A 20,941-nucleotide genomic window follows, 5' to 3' on the forward strand; every position below is an offset into this window, starting at 1 on the left:
GGCTATAGGACTCCAGCCTGATGTTGGAAATAGGGGCTTTATAGGCGGTCCTATTGATCATCAAGCCACCATAGTAGATTTCCTCTCCATTTCAGGCATGCCAAAAGCACAATGAAATGAAGTTTGTGGTGGCTACCATTTGAAGAACTAGGTCCTTTCTTTATAATTTATGTAAATAGAAACAAAAAGCCTGGCTATGGGAACTCATGTCCTTTGGAAAACTTATATGAGCTGAATAGATCTCAGTCCTATACAACTTATGCTCCATCAAGTCAAACAATAATAGGTACTGTGGTCTAATAGAGGATTCATTAAACCTCCTTTTTTGCTTTCTCTCTAGGTTGGAGAATTAAATAGCAGAGCTGTCTGATTTCCAGCAGGCCACAAGACATGGCTAGTGGGCTGTAGGTCACAAGCTGTGTTGAACCTCTATGGACTTTATAATTATATATATTTTTAGAAATATATCCTAACTGCTACCAACTGAACATGAGTGTTCTAACTTAATAGAGCCCAGCCCTTCACTATGAACCTCATTTTGTTCATGTCTCAACTAGAACAGACTTATTTGCTGGTAAATAGGAATTTAATTCTATCTTCAGATCCAATAAGTGTGCACGATCTGACTTTGTTCGTGTTTGTCAGCTTTCAAAAACGCAGCCCAAGCATTCATGCTGCGAATCATGGCATGAAACAGGATTGGCAGACAGGGGTTCATGTTTGAGGTACACATGGTGATATAATTTGCCTTCCTTTGAAAGTCTTTCTAGTGTTCACCTCAGTGTGGGTGTGAGTCTGTGTGCATGGAGGCATCTCATGTAAATCAGAAAAAGTTTCACCTGGAAATGACACAGAGATGCAAAATGCCATGTTGCTTTCTGGCAGCAACAATGAAATATCAGCCACCTGGGTATGTAAATCTTAGTTCCCATGTGGTATAATGCCACATCCCTACATTCTCTCCGTGACTGTAGCGCTTCCCCAAGAGTAATAGATCTCTTTGAACATGCACACAATGATTGGCTACCTGATTTGCTCATAAATAAAACCAGCTGGCTGCACCACAAGTCAGCGTTTTGTTAGTTTCAAAGGCTGAATAATTATTTATGAGCCAGGCCAGCCAAGCAAAGATCTGCAAATACAGTTATAATAAACAGGGCTTTGTTTTTATTTAATTCTATCTTTTAAAAAGAACATTATTGGCTAGTAAAATGCAATCACATCCTCCTCTCAAAATCCCAAATACACTTATTTTTGAAATAACTCTATTATCCAGTGATTTTAAAATTTTTGTGTGCTATTCACACCCTTGCATGACCAGTTTTAAAAACATTACCAAGGAATGATTGTAATTTTAATGTATATATGATTCTATGACTGAAGCTTCAGTATTTTAAATATAAACTTAATGGTGTTTGAGCAACATTTTAGATGACATAAAAACAAGTTAAGTTTGCAAAATATTCTGTCATCATGATGGATATACACAATGTCTTAAGCATTAATGCTGTTTTGTAATAGACAATCTTACCCCAAGGAAAGCAATACATGCTGGGAAAGGTTTTTGGTGCTTCATCAGCTGGGATGACAACCCCTGTCCCTTCCGACTGGCTTTACTGCTGCCTCTTTAACGTTTGTTTAATTTTCACAGTCCCTGCTTACATAACCATTCACTTTTTGCCTGCATTTTTCACAATCAGACAAAAGATTTGCAGAAATAAAGAGTTCAGCACCCATACATTAAGAATATCAGCTACTAAAATATGTGTGTTAATGATATTATAAGCACTAAAATTTGTCATTTTTAACAACAGTATGGAAATTCTCAATATCTGCTTTTTAGTTTAAACCTTTTAATGTTCATGGTGCAAACAATCAGTAGTGCCAAAGTCCTGCTATATGGATTGTTTTTTTTAAATGTTATAATAATAATAACGTTCGGTTTATATACTGCCCTTCAGGACGACTTAACACCCACTCAGAGCGGTTTACAAAGTATGTCATTATTATCCCCACAACAACAAACACCCTGTGAGGTGGGTGGGGCTGAGAGAGCTCCTAGAAGCTGTGACTAGCCCAAGGTCACCCAGCTGGCTTCAAGTGGAGGAGTGGGGAATCAAACCTGGTTCTCCAGATTAAAGTCCTGTGCTCTTAACCACTATACAAAACTGCAGTTTAAATTTAGGCAAAGCTGAAAACCATCCACTGAAACAGTCCTTATCAGTCCCAAACTACTGTGTGAAAAGGGTTGAAGTACTTCATACTTCTATGGGGTATGGACTGAAGTGCAGAAAGGAAATGTGCTCTCAGCCCCTAAAATCAGAGCCAATTGGATGTGCTGTTGAGTCAGCTTTTCCTTACTTTCTGCTACAACATACTGTTAAATGGCCCTTAACTTACAACTGAATGTTAAGAAGAGTTACTCCAATCAGGTCCGGATGGAGGGGGGGCAGGGGGGGTAGCCTGCCCCCGGTGCTGCCAAAGAGGGGGCATCGGGAGCGGCTGCCAGCCCCTGGGAGCGCGCTGTGGCTTCCCGCGTGGGAGGCTGAGTGCAGGGTTGGGAGGCCCTCGCCAGCCCCGCCCATGGGGCAGCTGGCTTGCTGCGCGTGCAGGACCTCCCAGCCCTGTGATCAGCCACCCGCGCAGGAAGCCAGCTGCCCCATTGGCAGCACATGCTCTCACCGCCGCCGCCGCCACCACCAGCTCCACGGCACTCCGTGCGCTGGTGCGGCCAGCTTGCCGCATTGGCAGCACAGGGCAGCGGGGCAGGTGAACCGCATGGCCTCCTAGCCCTGCGTTCAGCTGCCCGTGCGGCAAGCCAGCCGCCCCAGCGCACAGAGCACCGTGGAGCTGGTGGCGGTGGTGAGGGCGTGCGCTGGGGCAGCTGGCTTGCCACATGGGTGGCTGAGCGCAGGGCTAGGAGGCCCTCCACGTTCGGCAAGCCAGCCGGCCGCTCCAATGCACACCAGTGCCGCCGCTGCCAGCTCTGCAGCGCACCGGATGCTGGAGCAGCCAGCTTGCTGTGCGGGCAGCATGCCTCCTGCCCAGCGTGATGACGTCATGAAAGTGCCATCATCACACAGCGCTGGGAGTGCGCAAACCCAGGCAGGGTGGCACCAGGTGCCTGCATCCGTAGATCCAGCCCTGACTCCAGTCCAAGCCCATTGAAATCAATGGGCTCAGTCTAGAGAAGCCCTTTTTAGGATTTCACTGTGTGTGCCACTCTAATTCCTATATTAAATGCAGGAGATCTATCTGCCACTTTTAACCCATTCTGCCTCCAAAGAGCTTAACATAATGTGCATGACTCACATCTACTCCATTTTATCATCACAACAGCCCAGTGAGGTAGGTTGAGCTGAACGAGAATAAAGGCAAAAGGCCATCCAGTGCATTTTATGACTGATGGAGGATTTGAACCTGGGTCTACTCACTCCTATTCAGACATTAACCAGTGTACTGCACTGGAACACATGAACCTAGCAGCGGGATCTGGTCCTTTTAAGAATTTTTAAGGTCAATAGAATTATGAGGTGCATATATACTTAGCTGCAGTATTGAAATGTATGTTTTCCCAGCTGCTTTGGCTGTGCCTTGAACAACAAGCCTGAAAAACTATGAGGGAAGGAAGCTAATTATTTTGAATAGGTTTTTTTTAAAAAAGTAAAATGCAAATGAATTCCCTCAAATTCACCCTGGTCCATATAACAAAACCAGTACAAATGATGGTGCTGATGCTGAAGTGATGATAAGAATGAATATTGCTGATTTTTAAAAGAAACAACGTTTCTTTCTTTGGATCACTTGAAAGGGAGGGGAATGTGTGCTAAAGGGGGGAAATCATAAAATCACTCAGAGCAGGTTCCAGGGTTTGGGGATCCCTCAACAAGATAATGCTGATGGGTACAATGCCCCACTGCCCAGGTAGGTATGACCCGAACCAGCAGGAACCTGACTGCTACTAGTGTCATAGCCACTTTGGTGTGCCCAAGGTATATGTCAGGGAACACTAGGCCAGGCAGTGGTTGTGCTGCCCACTTCCTGCCACAATGACTTGCCGCCACTCAGTTGTTTCTTTTCCATTCATACCTACAGCAGGGACAGGATGAACTATGCAGTACCATCAGTGACGTGCAAGCACATGTGCGAGCAGACACACTGTCCAGTGTTGGTGTCAGATTTTAAAATCCAAATTTCAAATGTTGATAATCAGATAAGTTTTATTTTTTCTCAAAATGTTGTTTTAACATATTTGACCTCTCTGGACAACTGCTTTTCATATAGCTTCAGCATCAGATGATCAAACAAAGCAGAACACTTTTACTTCTCTATAAATATCAATGAAGTGAAAGGAAATGAGTTATAAAGAGGGGTGAATTTAGTGTACCCTTTCAACAGTAAGAAATGTAAACTACAGCACTCATTTTTGAATGTGTAGCTGCTGGGAATACAAAGAGTGAAAGAGTTCTAGAGCAGGAATCATCTCAAAGAAATATTAACCAGTAAAAGCTGAAGGGTAAAGATGGCTAAAACAAATTTGTGAAGGAAATCTTCAGCCACCCAGGAGACTGGTGAGTAGAGACTGAGTTAAACTATTTGAACTATTGCTAATCCTTGGCTTGTGTAAGACAGCTCATCAGAAAAGAGCCTCGAGGCAAGTGAAAATCCAGAACATACATAGGCTACTGGTTTTCTAAGGTGAGGTGGAATGAGGGGCAACATATCTGAAAGCAAACATCTTATTCTGTAATCCGCAACACTAAGTTAATCACACAACAAATTAGTTAATGAGCAAAATACATAAAGTTAAGTTCAGTTAAGAATATAATTTTATCTTACTGTGAAACATACATCTACCGAAAAAGAAATTCCAAGCAGAAATAATCAAAGCTCCTCTTTTCAGCTCTGCATTAGTTTCATAGCACACCTGATTCTCTCCGAGGATATTAGTTCAGGGAAAGAACTAATGGACACCCACTCAGAAAAGCTGTGCCAGCTGCATTATCTCTTAGCAATGGCCATGTTCTTCAAAAGGTGAGGTGAGCTTTAAAGACTGAGGGATTTTACCTCATTGTAAGTCTGCTTGCAGGAGCTTAGACCTGGCCTCAGCCATATCAAAGCAAAAAAGCCATCTCATGAAAGAAATCCATTTTTCTTATGAAGGGAGTGCTTTTTCCAGGTGTTGCAACTAATTCCCTGAAATAATGACATGCTGTCTAGGATAACAGACTGGTTGATTCAACTAGGCCATGCTAACAAAAGTGAGACTGGTTCCAAAAAAATGTCCTGTTTGCCAACTTTCCTAAAAGATAAAAGGGCAATTAACCTTATCTTCCATATAATTGTTGTTGCTGGGGAGGAACAATGGCAGAAGGGGACAGAGTCCCTCCTAACTATTCAGAATAGAGGACTAGGCTCTAGGGACTCTATTCATCTACCCTCTTTGAAGAGACACCATACAATTCATGACTACCATCTTCAATGCCTCCTGTTTTGCTTGGCATGGAGGAGATTTTTGAATATTCACCAATCAGATTAGCTTGAATTTTCTGAATAAGTAAGCTCCTGTTTCCCAGAAGTACATAATTTGTGTTTGTGTGGATTAATACTAGAGACGGGCATGAACAGGAAAAAAAACTAACACAATGTTAGTTGTTCGTTGCCATCCACGAACAGGGATACACAAACATTGATGGACATGACATGGTCACGAACATGTTCGTAGTTGGAGGTTCGTGGGAGCCAGAATGGCCCCCTTGGGACTTAGCTGAACTTGAGCCGGGGAAAGGAACGTCCATGGGTCTCCCCTTCCACGTCATTTTCTCTTCACAGTGGCAAAAACTGGACTGTCTGCTGGAAGCTATTTACTGACCTTCCCAATGTCCAATCCCCACCAGATTTTCAGGGGACATAGTCCTGGAAATTTCCTGGAAAGTTTGGGGTGGAGCCTGGAGAGGGTGGGGTTTGGGAGAGTGGCCTCAGCAGGATATAATACCATCGAGTCCACCCTCCAAAGTAGCTCCAGAGGAACTGATGTCTTTTAGCTGGAGATTAGCTGTAATTCCGGGAGATCACCTGGAGGCTGGCAACCCTTGAACCAATAGAGGCAGAGGCCTCAATAATGAAAGAAACCAGAAGAAAATGAAAGAAGATCATGGGCTTTCCCCTTTATAGGCTGTTTATACAGGGATCTTGTTTCATTTTCATATTAATTATGAAACACCCCATTTTCATTATTATTGCAATTAATAATGAAAGAAAAGCACACATCTAACAAAATGTTATATTTCTTTTTGTTCAATAGATTTGATTATTGCAATTTGTCTCTGTCTGCTGTTTTTACAAGCAGTGTTTTCATACTGAGGGCATAGAAAGCTGTGTTCCATAGGGGGAGTAGGGAGAAGAACTTCTGGTTTTTCTTGACCAATTTAAGCTGTAGCAGCCATTAGCACTGCGTACATGTGTGAGGTATGATTGACCTAGAGTATGAGTTTGGTTATATATTCTGACAAAGAATCAAAGCCAATGTTTCTTGGCCCAAGTGGGCACCTGTAGTGTGCTTCCAGCACTAGTTGTTTGGTGGAATTTACTTTCCTCAGACTTCTGGGTGGCTCAGTCAGCATGGCAGGGCTGAATATGCCCCAGGCTACATCTGGCGGCTTGGTTGGTAATACTGAGCGGGTCGGTCATGGTCCAGGAAGGCCGTGAGTGGAAAAGGTGCTCTCAAGGCAAGACGCCGGTCTCATAGCCATGACTCATCAATGTTGCAGGATTCATCAGGTGAATCTTCCTCAGACTGGGAAGGGGATTGTGGGGTGTGGGACTACTGGAACGTGGCCACCCTTGGGCCTGGCCTCACCAACTGGGCCTGCTGGCAGAAGTATGGGGGCAAGGAGGATGAGTTAGGGATCAAGGCAGCCTGGGGAGAGGGACCACAACATAAAGTTCCCCTCCTGGGGGCCAGTGAGGTGCCACCTGGAATGCATCTAGCCCGGAAGGTCAGGGAGTGCGTCCTGGATGGGTACTACATGGATGTTTTCACACTCCAAATGGGCACAGAGAGATTGTGGCTGCACAGGGAAAGGGAGGAAAGGCAGCAAAAGAAGAGCAGTAAAACACACTTTTGAAAACTGGTTGGCAGGGTATTCCATGTACATGGGGGGGGGGGGGGGTTGTTCTGGCCTACCCGGAGAGGGGATGGAACCTCATCAGCCACCAGATGAATGTGCTACAGGCCCACTCTCTAGCAGGTGACCTGACTGCCATTGAGTATGATGAAGAATTTTGGAAGGTGATATCTAATTGTGAAGAGATGTGGTGGGACCAGATTGAGGACTAAGTCTAGCTGGGGTGCTGGGTTGCAAGTGGAGCAAACTGGCACAGGTGGGGAAGGGTGGCTAGGACAACTGCCACGGCTGTGCCCTCCCATCTGGATTACTAAAGGAATGAAGGCAGACCTATGGGTGTGGTGCACTTTTCTGGCCAACTTCAATGGCACCTCTTTCTGGCGTGAGCTGCTGGAGGCAGGAGCCACCTTTCAGTTGCATTCTGATGCCTGGGAGGCGTCGGGTTTGGAGTGTACATGGATGGGAGGCGGAGTGCACAGTGATGGCCACTTCCTGGTGGGGGACTTGGATCAGTAGGGAACTTACATTCTTAGAGTTCTTTCTAATCCTAGTTGCAGTGGTTCTATGACAGGACACTTCTGGACAAGAAGGTGCCATTTTGGTGCAATAGCCAGGCCGTGGTGTGGGTTGTTAACCGGTAGTCATCATGCTCTGAGAGGGTTGTGCGCCTTGTTCGGAGATTTGTCCTGGTCTGCTTGTGTGCTAACATTGTGTTTGAAGCTTGCTATGTTGTAGGTGTAGATAACAGCATCGCGGACGCCTTGCCTCACTTCCAGGAGGAGAGATTCGGGGCTTTGGCACTTGTAGCTAAGAGTTGCCCAGACCCCTTCCTGGAGGAGCTGTGGGAGCTTGGGATCAAATCATCTTGCGAGGAGAATTGAACTCAATGGCGCCATCCATCAGACAGGCATATTCAGCAGTAGTATCATTCTTGGCATTTCTCAGCAGGTCAAAGGGGCACAAGGCCTCACCAGCTTCAGAGGGGCCAGTGTTGAAGTACCTGGCCTACTTGTATGGAAAAGGATATGCCCCCAAGACCATGTCTCTTCATCGTGCAGCCATTCCCTTCTTCAGCTGGATGGTGGGCTTCCTGACTAGGAGGGTGGTGGCGGGTTGGTCCTGCATGGTCCCAGCTTGCAGAGATATGAGGCATCCAATCACCGTGGCTCTCCTTCAGGCACTCCTGGGGCAACTGCCCAGCATCTGCTGGTCACAGATCAAGACCATATTGTTCTGAGTAGTCATCACTCTGGCATTTTATGGGGCCTTCCAGGTCGGGGAGCTGGTGGCAGTTTTGGCTGGGGACTGGTCCAGCAAGGTACTGGCAATGAGTGACATCACGGTGGAGGAAGTGCTCCAGGCTCAGGTCAGTCACTCAAAAACTGATCAGCTAGGGCAGGGATCCGTGGTCCATCTGTGCAGTGTGGCCAGGGGGACACCCTGTCCTTTAAAAGTGATATTGGCCTTCTTAGACATCCACCACCTACACATCCCGGGCCCATTGCTTGTGCATGCTGACAGAGCATCTCTTACCAGGTTCCTATTCATCTCTGTGCTGAGGGTGGGGCTGGAGGCTGCTGGGTTCCCTGCTGGGGAGTTTGGGTCCCACTCGTTTAGGAGTGGAGCAACCACCAGTGTGGTGGAAGCAGGCTTGCTTACGTCTTGTTTACAATTCATCAGGTGCTGTGCCTCGAGGGCATTCAAAGCATACATATTGAGCCTGTCCGGTGCTAATGCTTCTTTGTTATAGTTGCAGGCAAAGTGGTCTCTGGTGATGGGCTGGCTGGTGAGCAGGTACAATGGAGGAGGCAGCACTGTATCAGGCAGATTGGGAATGTATTGCCAGTTAGGGGGGTAGTGTCCTGGGTGGTCACAGCTAGATTGCCCGGGGCCATTTCGAGTAGGTAGGGCCAGGAAAGAATTTTTCCTTACAGGGTCAGATTGGCCAGAATTCCTGTCCCCCCCCTTCCTCCAGGCAACAGGGCTATGGGACCACAGGGTGGGGTGGGTGGTCCAAATTAACTGCAGCTATTGGAGCATTGGTGGGAGTCAAGCCTCTGTGGGGCTCCTCTTGTGGTGGTTTTGAGGCACAGAGCAGCTCACCCTGCCTCTTTCGGGGTCTCCTTAAGGGATCTGGGGCAAAGCCTAAGGGCATGCACCTGGGCAGGCCATGGCAGGCTTTGCCCTTGGTAGCAGGGGCTGTCTAGCCATTCCAGGATGGAAGTGCATCACCTGTTATCCCGCAGTACCCAGCAGGCATGCTGGGGAAGCAACCATCGAATGGGAGGGGGTTGTTCAATGCTGTGGATCTGTTGCCCTATGCCTTGCTGATGCTCCAATAGCTGTAATCAATAAAATTGTGGCCCATTACATCCATTAATGCTGTGGTCTGTGTAGTCTTTGCCCAGGGCACCAGCCTCACCATTGCCCATACGGACGCAATGAAGTTACATTGTGCGGTTCTTTCTTGTTCTTGCTACGGACTGTTTAGCAAGAGAATTGATAGAGTTGAGCAGTTCTAGTAAATTCTTTGATCTGAGAGTCTCTCTGCATGAGACACCTGACATGTGAAGAACACATGCAATGGTAGCTAGGAAAGGTAGTTTAAAAAGACAGAGCCATCAGCAGGACAAAAGCTTTGCTATACACTGGAGCGATGTGAAGGGGCTGTCAAATGCCAGAAGGGAAACTTCAGCCCATTATAACTTCTCCAGGTCTAAGCCCAGCTCTGGAAGGCAGCTCCAGCCCATTTCCATTCCCTGCTGCCCTCAGGTTGCAATCCCACACAGTTTTAGACTGGAGAGGTGAACTTTTCAGAGCCTTTGGGAAGGCGAAAATGAAATTAACAAACCTTTTGAGGAGCAATCACTGCCTGCTCTGTCTTTTTAAACTATGCTTCCTGGCTAACATTGTGTCTCCCTACATTTGACAAACATGCACTGAGACTTCTCATGTAGAGAAGAGCCAGTTTGGTGTAGTGGTTAAGAACGAGGGACTCTAATCTGGAGAGCCAGATTTGAGTCCCCACTCCTCCACTTGAAGTCAGCTAGGTGACCTTGGGCTAGTCACGGCTCTCTGGAGCTCTCTCAGCCCTACCCACCTCACAGGGTGTTTTGTTGTGGGGATAATAATGACATACTTTGTAAACCGCTCTGAGTGGGCATTAAGTTGTCCTGAAGGGCAGTATATAAATTGAATGTTGTTGTTGTTTTTATTGTTTTTCTTAGAGAGACTCTGAGCTTTGACATTAACTAGAATTTCCCTAGTATGAAAAAACTCCAGTTTTGTATTAACATTTACTCTCATTGTCTCATTTTCTTGTAATTATTCTGAATTAATCTTACGATATCTACCTGCAGTCAAATGACAATGATGGAATAGATGTCTCAGGGCAAGGTGTTCAACTGATCATTAAGCCTATATGTTCTTCATAACTCTGACACTGCTCAGCATATGCAGTACATATTTTATTGGTTGGTGTGAGTTTACTGAAATCAATCATGCTACTGAAAAATCAAGAGGTGTTGACTTTTTCCTGTCATTTTCCTTGGATTAAGGGTGGATTGAGAATGAGATGAAAAGCAGAGGTGTGATGCTAACTGGTTATGTGAATGCAAAGGCCTTGAATTACCCATTGTGGCAGAAAAGCAGCATATCATTTTTTTTAAATGTAGTGATAGAACTGCAGTTTATCATCTTCCAGCTTTCCCTACATTTCAAAAGCAATCTAGATGTAAGGGAGCTGAATATCATAAAGAATTGCTGGACCTTGACCAGAGAGATTACGTAAAGTTACCACTTGATTTTCCTCTTCTTCCATGGTTTTTGTTGATCATTTTAAAGCTTGGCTTCAATGTCAGTTTAATGAGTAATTTTAAGTGTGAACCAACTGAAATGAGTTAATTGATAGAAATGAGCTAGTCAGTTTATTTCACCTCATGAAATCTTTTGACCCAGTATAGTACATATTTGCATGTGTAAACAGTTCTAAATATTTTGTGTGTGTTTGAGCTTTTCCACTCTAAATATTAGCATATTTGTGGATTAGAGGCCAGGAAATAAATAGCTGCAAATAGTAACAGCTGAAATGGTGGCCGCCTCTGCCAGTTTACTGTGCTTCACCCATAACTCTGAAGCTGACAGCTTGCTGCTTTCAATACTCTAAACAGTGGCATTACAGAATTTCAATCACACTGTTTCTTACTGAGAATTTGCAAATAACTTGGAGGAATTGGCTGGCCTGATTTTTTCATGTTTCCCAAATGATTGGTACACGGTTAAGAAAATTAGGAAGGGATGGGAAATCAAACACACAGCCTGGCTAAGGCACTGAAGGTCAAAATACACATTTCCTGATAAGAGAGTTTTTCCTCTCAAATTGTTTGTAAATGAAACTTGAGGAAAATGCAATTAGTAGAGAGGATATCTCAAAGCAAACATCTTCTAGTGGTGACTCTGAGCTCTCATTTATAAGCTGAATGAACTTTAGCTTGAGGGGTCATAGCACAATGGCAGTGCACGTATGATATTTGCCAAAGGTCTCAGGTTCAGTCCCTAGCACTGCACCTCTAGTTCATTAAATAACGGCTATTGGGTAACAAGGCTCCAAAAGAGCTCCACAATATGTGCAGAGCTGCTGCTAGCAGCTTAATAGATAACACTGGACCTGCTGGACCAGTGGTCCAGTTCATATAGTTTAGTAATGAAGACAGACGTAAGACAAAGCCTGAAGTGACAGTCTGTACTTCAGAGATTTCCTAAACAAAATGTTTTTATGACAACTGTGAAAGGCCTTATACAGCTCTCAGAAATAATAGCCTTCTATTTCCCATTGCAATATAAGAGCTAGCAGACGTCTTCAGGCCTCACTGGCTTGCATGTTCATCATTTGTTTGGAAATCACATCTTTGAAGCTTTTCGAGTATGTGAAACTGAGCAGCTTTTCGTTAGTGGAACATTTGTGATGGTGAACCCAGTTAACTCAGGTTTCCAGGCTGGGTACCAATCAGAATAAATAATGCGCAGCAGATGTGGATTTTGTTTTTTAATCAGAAAGGTGAACTGTATGTATGCCCTGTTCCTCCTGATCTTTATTACATAATTAAACATGTTGATAGGGGGTATGTGTGTGTGTGAGAAGATCCTCACCTCAAAATATCTTAATTTTTTTTTTGCACCTCTTTTCCCAGCAAAGGAAGTATTTTCAACAATATGTTCAAGAGCTCTTATTCCTTTGCACAACCCATCTTTGTACTGATTATAAATAGTACACACAGATCATTCATTACCAAAGGATTTTAGACTTCTCCAAGGATGTGTTTAATTAGAAGGTTAACTGTGCATTATTAACTTGAATTAAATAACTAGTAACATATCAGATCTCCTTTAGCAAAAAATCCCCTCCCATACGAATACTGAGGCTCAAACTAAACAAGACAGCAGCAGACATGTCATTCTCGTTTCAAATATAAAGTAGGGTCTGAGTCCATTTTAATATCAAAATGGATATTCAGGCATGGGGAGGAAAATTCCTCTTTCTCTTCTGCCTCATCTCTTCATAGTTCATTGCCCTAGGCACTTTTTCCTCAGCCTGGTTAACTTCTGGAATCAGAGCCAAACTGGGGAAAAAACTGATTAGGTGGCAGTCTGTGGCTAGGTGATGTCAGTTCAAGGTATTTTGTGCCCCCAAACAAAGTTACACATTGCCTTCTGTGCTGTAGCTAACAATACTACAAGGGTTTGACTTAGATCTGATGGGTCCAGAAAGCAATGCTCATCATCCCCGTACCACCAATATCAGACCTCAAGAGCAAGCCAAACCACTGCAGTATACTGGTACCCTCATTGTTGTGCTGCTGCAAGGATGGCTTGCCTGGAGAAGTGGCCCTGTGAGTAGGTGAGGTGGAGCAGAGGGAACATTTCATGTTAAAATTACTCTCCCACACTATATGTAAGTGATGAAAACACATGAAGCCTACTATTGTTGGCCCATCACTTTTAGTTGGGTCCTTAGTAGAGGTGGGCACGGACCAGAAAAAAACCATGGGCCATCGGGCTGTGGTTCTTCAAGTTTCACGAACCGTGGACCATGAACCATGAACTTTTCATGGACCCCCCCCCAGTTCGCGGACTGGTTCATCGGTCCATGGTCCATCACTTCCGGGGCCAGTCAGTTGAAGCTGGCCTGGCAGGGGAGCACTGGGTTCCATTCAGCTTACAAGTCAGGGGCACGGAAATGGGCATTTTAAACCTCGCGGCTGGCTTCAGCTGTGGGGAGCTCCATCCTCTGCCATTCAGCTGGAGCTAGCCTTGGGGTTTGAATTTAAAGTGTGGAAAGGGGCTTTAAACTTCAGCTGGGAGGTAGGGGATTCCCCCTCCCAGCTGAAGCCTGGGGAAGCCCCTAAACAAGCATTTTAAACTTCAGCATGGGGGGATTCCCCCAGCTGAAGCAAGGTTTGGGGTTTAAAGCACCCCAGCTAAAGCAAGGTTTGGGGTTTAAAGCACCCCAGTGAAGCAAGTTTCGGGGTTTAAAGCGCCCTTCTGTGCTGCTTGTGAGCAGCACAGAAAAGGGGCTTTAAACCCAGGCTTTAGCTGACAGGTGGGGACTTCTCTGTCTGCCAGCTGAAGCAAGGCTTCCCCATCTGCTAGCTGAAGTCCCCACTTGTCATCTGAATCCAGCCCTGCCGGGGAGCGCCTATTTCCATGTTGCTTGTAAGCGAGGCACATGGAAACAGCTACTTTAAACCTGGTCTGGATTCACAGTCCAACGGACCAATGGACCTGCCCAAAAGTCATCAGGTCCATGGAAAACTCGCATCTCACAACCTGCCAGTTTGCAAATGCCAAACTGGGCCAGTCTGTGTTAAATTTTGGTCTGTTTTCTGGTCCGTGCCCACCTCTAGTCCTTAGGCAAGTTTGCACCAAGTTTTCCTGATGCAAATCCAAGTTCAAATGTTATTAGATGACACTGTTCAATGTCTGGCAGTAATCTCAAATCTAACTCTACAGAATGGGATGCAGCACACACTTTGCAAACAGGTGACATTGCTTTTAGAATCACAATGGCATTTGGGGAATAGCTTAAATTGTATTCCATTTCTCCTACTTTTGTGTTACCCCTGGGTCCAGATAATTACCAGTGCAAAAAGATTCCCCCCCACCCCACACAAATGATGGAAGTCTTGCCTTCCCCTCCTTTCTTGGTTGTACTGGAATGATGGAACTGATAAATACAAAGCAATGAATGAAACTTTCCAAAACTTTTGTAATCTAGTTAATTTGGTGTGCCTTTATCCACAACCAGGGATAATGAAAGTTCTCAAAGGAAACAGCATAAATGGGCCTAGGAATAAGTTACCAGACTATAGGAGGTCCAAACTACATCTGTCTTTGAAGATCTATGATTAGCTCCCTCCATTTTTAAAGTGAAGTACAGTGTCTTGATTTGCGTTAGTGATGAAGAAGGGAGAGTTCAGCTCCTTAGCTGTGCAATTTTTCTTGGACATACTGGTGGTCCCAGAAGAGAGAACATACCTCTGCATTTGTATGTCCATGTTTTCCTCCATGGGTTAAGTAGCAACTGGGTTAGAGGGACTGAAATTGGAAAAACTATTAGGGAAAGGATTGTGCTTTCCTCCCTCACTTGGCAGATGCGTCGTGGACAGAATAGGGTTTTTTCCCCACACAAGGTTCTTTAATTAGTTATGGCCCAATACTGCTTTGGTTTATCCCCGGATTACCACATGCTGTTTTGCCTCTAGTTTTCATATCTTTTTTGGGGGGCGGAGGGGGGTCTTTTCCACAGGTTTTTTCCCCCTGGTTCATTTGAGACTGCTTTTACTCTGATCATTTTTGGAAGCCCATTTCAACTTGGTTTTTTTTCTTGTTCATAATGTTTCTTTTGGTTTTTTTTGTCTCACCCACTCCCACTTAAGCTCCAACCCTCTATATGATGTTTGGACATTTGTCACTGTCAAACCAATTCTCCCCCACTTTCCTTCCCAGCTTCCGGTTTTATTTTTGATCTTTTTAAAAATATCAATTTCTTATTGATACATCAATCTGCCATTGTAAGAACAGATGAAACCGGTTCTTTGAATTCCCAGCTTTCATTTTTTTAAAAAAAGCACGTCTCAGACTCTAACCCCTTTCATTGCAGAGATATATCTTTTAGGAGTGTGCAGAAACTAAACAAATAAGTTGGAGGTACACCCAGAAATCTCTGATTTTGATATTTGTGGATCGACTGCTAAGAAAATCAGGAATAAGTTGAGCATGCAGAAAAACCCTAGGGCAAGGGAGACCACGCGGTTATTGCAGCTCAGTAGGTGACTTGATCCAGTCCCTCTTTCTCCGGGTTATTAAAAGGATAAAATGGGGGAGAGTAGAACCATGTTCATTACCATAGCTTCTTAGACGAGGGTTTTTAACGTTATAAATAGATAGGACCAGAACTCTGGTCTGAGTTAGGCCCCCTTTCAAATAACTATGGGAATTCCTAATGGTGAGTTGACAAGTCATTTCTAATTTTGCTCTAATTTTAGTAGATATTTTATATGCAAGCAAAGCACCATGAAGACAAGAAGATTCCTAAACACTGTTCCTACTTTCCTTGTGATAAGACCATTTAGAATATGTTTGTGATATTTGTACAAATATACAAGTTGAATAGGCATCCTGAGAAAGATGGCATTAGTCATTTTGAAAAAATGACTAGGATCTCCTGCAGATGCCACCCTGCACGTCTCTAACCCCTTTCATTGCAGAGATAGGAGTGTGCAAAACTATGTACTCCCTGTTGTCTTAAATATGTGCTCCTATGAGCTACTTGTGCTTCATGTAGTCTAATGTCAGCACTAGAACTGCTGATGTTCTGTTTCAGCACTTCTTCAACTCTGTATTGGATTCTTACTAATGCTATGTCTTTGTAAAATTGTGTTTATTTATCCCATGGCATTGTTTATGGAAATGTCCTTGAAATTGACTGTACTAATCTTGCACTGTGTAATGTGCCTTGAGTCTCAGTGAGAAAGGGGGACTATAAATGACATAAATAAATAAATAAATAAATAAATAAATAAATAAATAAATAAAATAAAAGCAGTGTGTTCCACAACGCTCCTTTTTACCAGCCTACTGCGAGACAACTTCTTTTCATCTGCATATTCAGCCTCCACCCAAGTTCTGTACTTTACAGCTATCAAATTTTCGATTCTCTTTAAGGAAATATCATCTTATTAAACATTTTTAGCCAAAACAATTGAGAAAAAAATGTATCTTCCTTGTTCCAAGAGGATCTCACCACTGTATTATAGATCTATTGTGATACCAGAGATCTGTTCCAATTATGTCTTAATTTTTTTAAACAATCACAGTTACTCCTGTCCTGAGTCCATATCTTATGAGAAAGGCATCAGAAGTTCATACAGCCAGTGGCCCCCTGCATAATTGTCACTGGTGGGCAAATGTCCTGTGCAAGCAGTTCAAAAAAAGAGAGGACTGTTGTGGCTGTAAATCAACATGGTCAGCTCCTCCACGGAGATATAATCTAGGCTTTCATGTGATCCTGGCTGGGTTGTGAGTCCTCTGAAGGCTTGAGCAGTCTTAGAAGTAATCCTGTGTGGACTACCAGCTATATGAAATGGGACAAGCTGCAAACAAATATAATTAATTTCCCAAGGTGCAGAGGCAGTTATCCAAAGGCCACTTTCACCATAAATTATGGGTTTCTATTTTCTCCTTTCATGTCGTTGTTCTATATGGTGACACATGTGCCCAGTTGTCTGTGGGGAATAATTGCAAAATTACTTCCTGATGTCTGTACCTGGTACCAGATCACGTGGCTTGCCTCTTTTCTACATCAGCATCAACTGCCTCACTGGCTGTATGGTTTTAGTGTGGAAACTAGTATCTGCATTATCCAGATGTGATCCAATGATCAAGACTTTAAAACATGACTGATACAGTTTAAATTCCCAACTCAAGAAAGTCATTTTATAGTAGCCAACATACACAAAGGTAATGTATAACTTAGGTCCGAGAAGTTAAAATTACAATTCAAAAATTCCTGCTCTTCTATTTCAACAGACAATAGAACAGTTAGTCCTGGCAGTTAAAAGTAGGGAAGCATGAAATAGCACAATTTACCTTTCACTGTCTTGTAAATCTTAGTGTGACCCATTTTTGTTTAGTTGCTTTAGCTTTACAGTTTAGAATCCAATGTTTTGCATTTCCTCTTACCGATTTTGATTGCTTATTGCTTTACAATTGTCTGAAAGCTTGCTACATGCAGACAATATTGACTCTGAGGGAGAACATTGTGTTGCCATTGATGTTCTGCTCAAAATGCTGTCTGTTCTGATTGCACAGAATAAAGTTCTTAGTGTGTCAAATGATATGGAAAGCATACTTAAGACTTTGAACAGGAAGTTAACTATAGAGGTCCAATGTCATGAAAAATGATTGCTTGCTAATGTTTTTCCTCAGTTAAGAATTTTTCAGTATATCTGAATAGAAGCTGATGGACCACATGATGGAGGTGGAAATAGATGGTACATTGCTGAACATTAAAGTTTTCACTGTATACCGGAATGGCATGTAGATGGAGGGCATAGCGACTGCAGTCATAATTATTTAAGGAATCATTTTGTTCTGATAAAATTATGTAATAGAAAAAAATCTATTTTTCCTCAGTCACATGAGCTCTTATTGGTCCCACTATCATGCAGTACCTACTACATAAAGATTATACCGCTGTACAGCTCGACTTTAGTAAAGACCAAAGTATTGTCATTACCCTTCTCTTGCCTCATATAAGATATGTATTTTGTGCCAATAACAGGGTGTTAAGATAAATAGGGCCAATAAATCACATCGACAGAACATTCCAAGAAGGGGGAGGGGTTCTTTTTTTTTAAAAAGCTGGTTAGGGCTGTTGAGGTTTGGAGAAATTTAAGGGGGATATGTATCAGAGGGATTGTGCTTAACGTTTGTACCTCCTTGCATCAGGAAAGGTTCTCAGATCCTGCAATATCTTCCAGATGGCATCCACCTTTGGGGAAGGAAAAACATGTACATCATCTCTAGGTTTCTGGGAAAGGATGATATAAAAATACTCTAGATGCACTGATAGATGCAGGTGGCAATGAGTTTGCTCCTGGGCAAGATCTAACTGATAGCAGTAAGATTAGCCTTAGGGCTACCAGTCCCCTGGTGGGAGCGGGGGATCCCCTGCTTTCACCCTCCACCCCCCACCTGGCCAGCGGGGGGAAAGGTGCAATAACGGGCCTCCCAGGCATGCTTACAGGGTGGCATGACATCATCATGCCGCCTCACGAGTGCCCTGTGCTTTGCAGCAAGCTGATTTGGGCTCTAAAAGGGCTGATTTGGGTGTGTTTGAGGCCCAAATTAGCCCGCTGTGAAGTGCATGCTCCTGTGCCAGGTGCGATGACATCACCCAAAAGTGCCATCACCAGAAGTGACATCATTGTGCAGGAGTGGGAGCGAATGTGTGCAGAAAAGGTGAGTGCCATATACCCACCATTCCATCAGGAGACTAATGAGACCTGCTAAACCTAATTAGCCCTCTCTAAATTTTGTAACTCCTGGCCTGACTTGTCTCCATAGGTCACACCGGATCAATAAGTAACACAGAGACTCAATAATTTAACTAGGGTTCTGCAGTCTTGGGCAGGGGAGTGGTTTCCAGCAAGACCTGCAGCAAAGCTGTAAGCAGAGCAAATGCCAAGGCCCTCCATTACCAAACGAAATGCTTGCAAAAAGGTAGAACAAGTAGAAAAAGTAGAATAACTTGCAAAGTCCACTTGCTTGATGAAAAAACAACTGCATAAAAACAGACACAATGAAAGGGCATCAGCGGAGTTGTTTTCTGTTGCTCCAGAAGATCGGATCTCAACCAACAGGTTAAAATTAAATCAAAAGAGGTTTTGGCTAAACATTAGGAAGAACTTCCTGACAGAGCAGTATCTCAGTGGGGCTTCCTCGGGAGGTGGTGAGTTCTCCTTCTTTAAGCAGAGGCTAGATGGCCATCTGACAGCAGTGCTTATTCTGTGAACCTAGCCAGGTCATGAGAGGGAGGGCAGGATGGGTTATATCAGTGCTTAGTTCTTGTGGCCCTTCTTACATGCTGATCACCACTTTGGGGTCAGGAAGCAGTTTCCCCCAAGCCAGTTTGGCTGATGGTGTTTTGCCATCTTCTGGGCATGGAGCAGGGGTCACGGTGCGTGTGTGGGGAGGGGTAGTTGTGAATTTCCTGCATTCTGCAGGGGGTTGGATTGGATGACCCTGGAGTCCCTTCTAGACCTAGGATTCTATGATATAATGCTAAATACAGGAACATTTTTGTACAAAGCAACTGACAATTCAGCAATAATGCTGCAATATTCTGGCTTTTAGCTTTCCATCTAGTTTAGCTATCCCATCTAATTTAAGTTAAGCTCCCTATGTTATTCTAAATGATAAGCAGTCTTTCTAATTACCTTTGAGTCTCCTCAAGAAATTTTCAAGCAAAGCATCGACCTACCTAACTGGAATTTCTCCATCCCCGTGCCCTTTATACATTCCTTTTGATTGTCGTGGAGAGAGAGGTATACACTTTATCATCCAATTATTTTCTCAGGGATCCTTTCCCAGGACAAAACCTGTCACATTCAGATAACGCTTTTTTCTACCATCCATTCTTAAAGTATCACACCAAATCACTCAGCTTTGGGGTTACTATGGCTGTGTCATATTATCTTTTCCTACTCCAAGGTTGCTTACTATCACACACATTTGCTCTCCACAGTTCCTTATGTCAGTTTGGCATCTTCATATCTTGCTTTAGTCCTACTCAGGATCCTACACAAAACATTGTAGACAAGATCAGTGTAAACAACCAGCAGGCAAGAAACCAGCCTACTTTACGTCCAGACAACAACAGATGTTAATAATGAGATTTTTGGCAAAAGGAAGAGCTAAGTTCAAGGAGTTTCAAACAGAAGTTTAGTATCAATTCCTTTTCTCTCTTTTACATAAAAAACATAGACCTAAAGTGAGGAGATGGAAAATAAAAATAATTAGAAAACTTTTTTTGCATTATATATTTTACATTAGTAAGTTTCTCTGAAATATCAAAGTGGTATACAATAAAAAATTCCTAAATAATTATGCACTGATAGAGTATCAGACAGTTGCTTTATTCTCTATAGTGTTTGGCCAAACTACACATTACATGTAGCAGAGGATTGTCAAGAGATGGCTGTTGTGAGTTCCTATGAGAACTCAATGCTAAAGTGCTGCAGGGGTCCAATTCAGATTGGGACTGTGATATGGAGGCATAAAGTTCTTCAACCTTCTACTCTGCATTGTTTTCCTGACCCAAAACAGCCCTGGGAGCTATTTTCTTTTGACCCATTGAAGAGCTGCATAAATTCTGGATGGCTGTCAATGAGCTTCTGCCCATACGTTAATTTTATAGTAAACAAGTTATCAAGGTATGTGAAATTATATCTGTGAAAAGCAAATTATAAAATGCCTCTCAGGTATTTCTATTAAAAATATTTTTTACTATTTATGGTACTTCAAAAGCAGTTCTAAACATCTGTAATAAAAGATATTAGGAAATGCAGAAACACAGAAAAGACCTGCAGTAAAGTGACTTTTGAACTGAACCAAATAATGAGTCGTATATTTAAAGCCAAATACTCTCTCTGCTCATTAATTTTGCTTTGATTGGTCCTTGTGGTCTTCTTTGTCAGATGTTTTCCAGGAACATTTACATGTTTGAGGTTTTATTAACTCTGATAATAATGCAA

The sequence above is a fragment of the Eublepharis macularius genome, chromosome 4 (assembly GCF_028583425.1).
Source record: "Eublepharis macularius isolate TG4126 chromosome 4, MPM_Emac_v1.0, whole genome shotgun sequence".
NCBI lineage: Eukaryota > Metazoa > Chordata > Lepidosauria > Squamata > Eublepharidae > Eublepharis > Eublepharis macularius.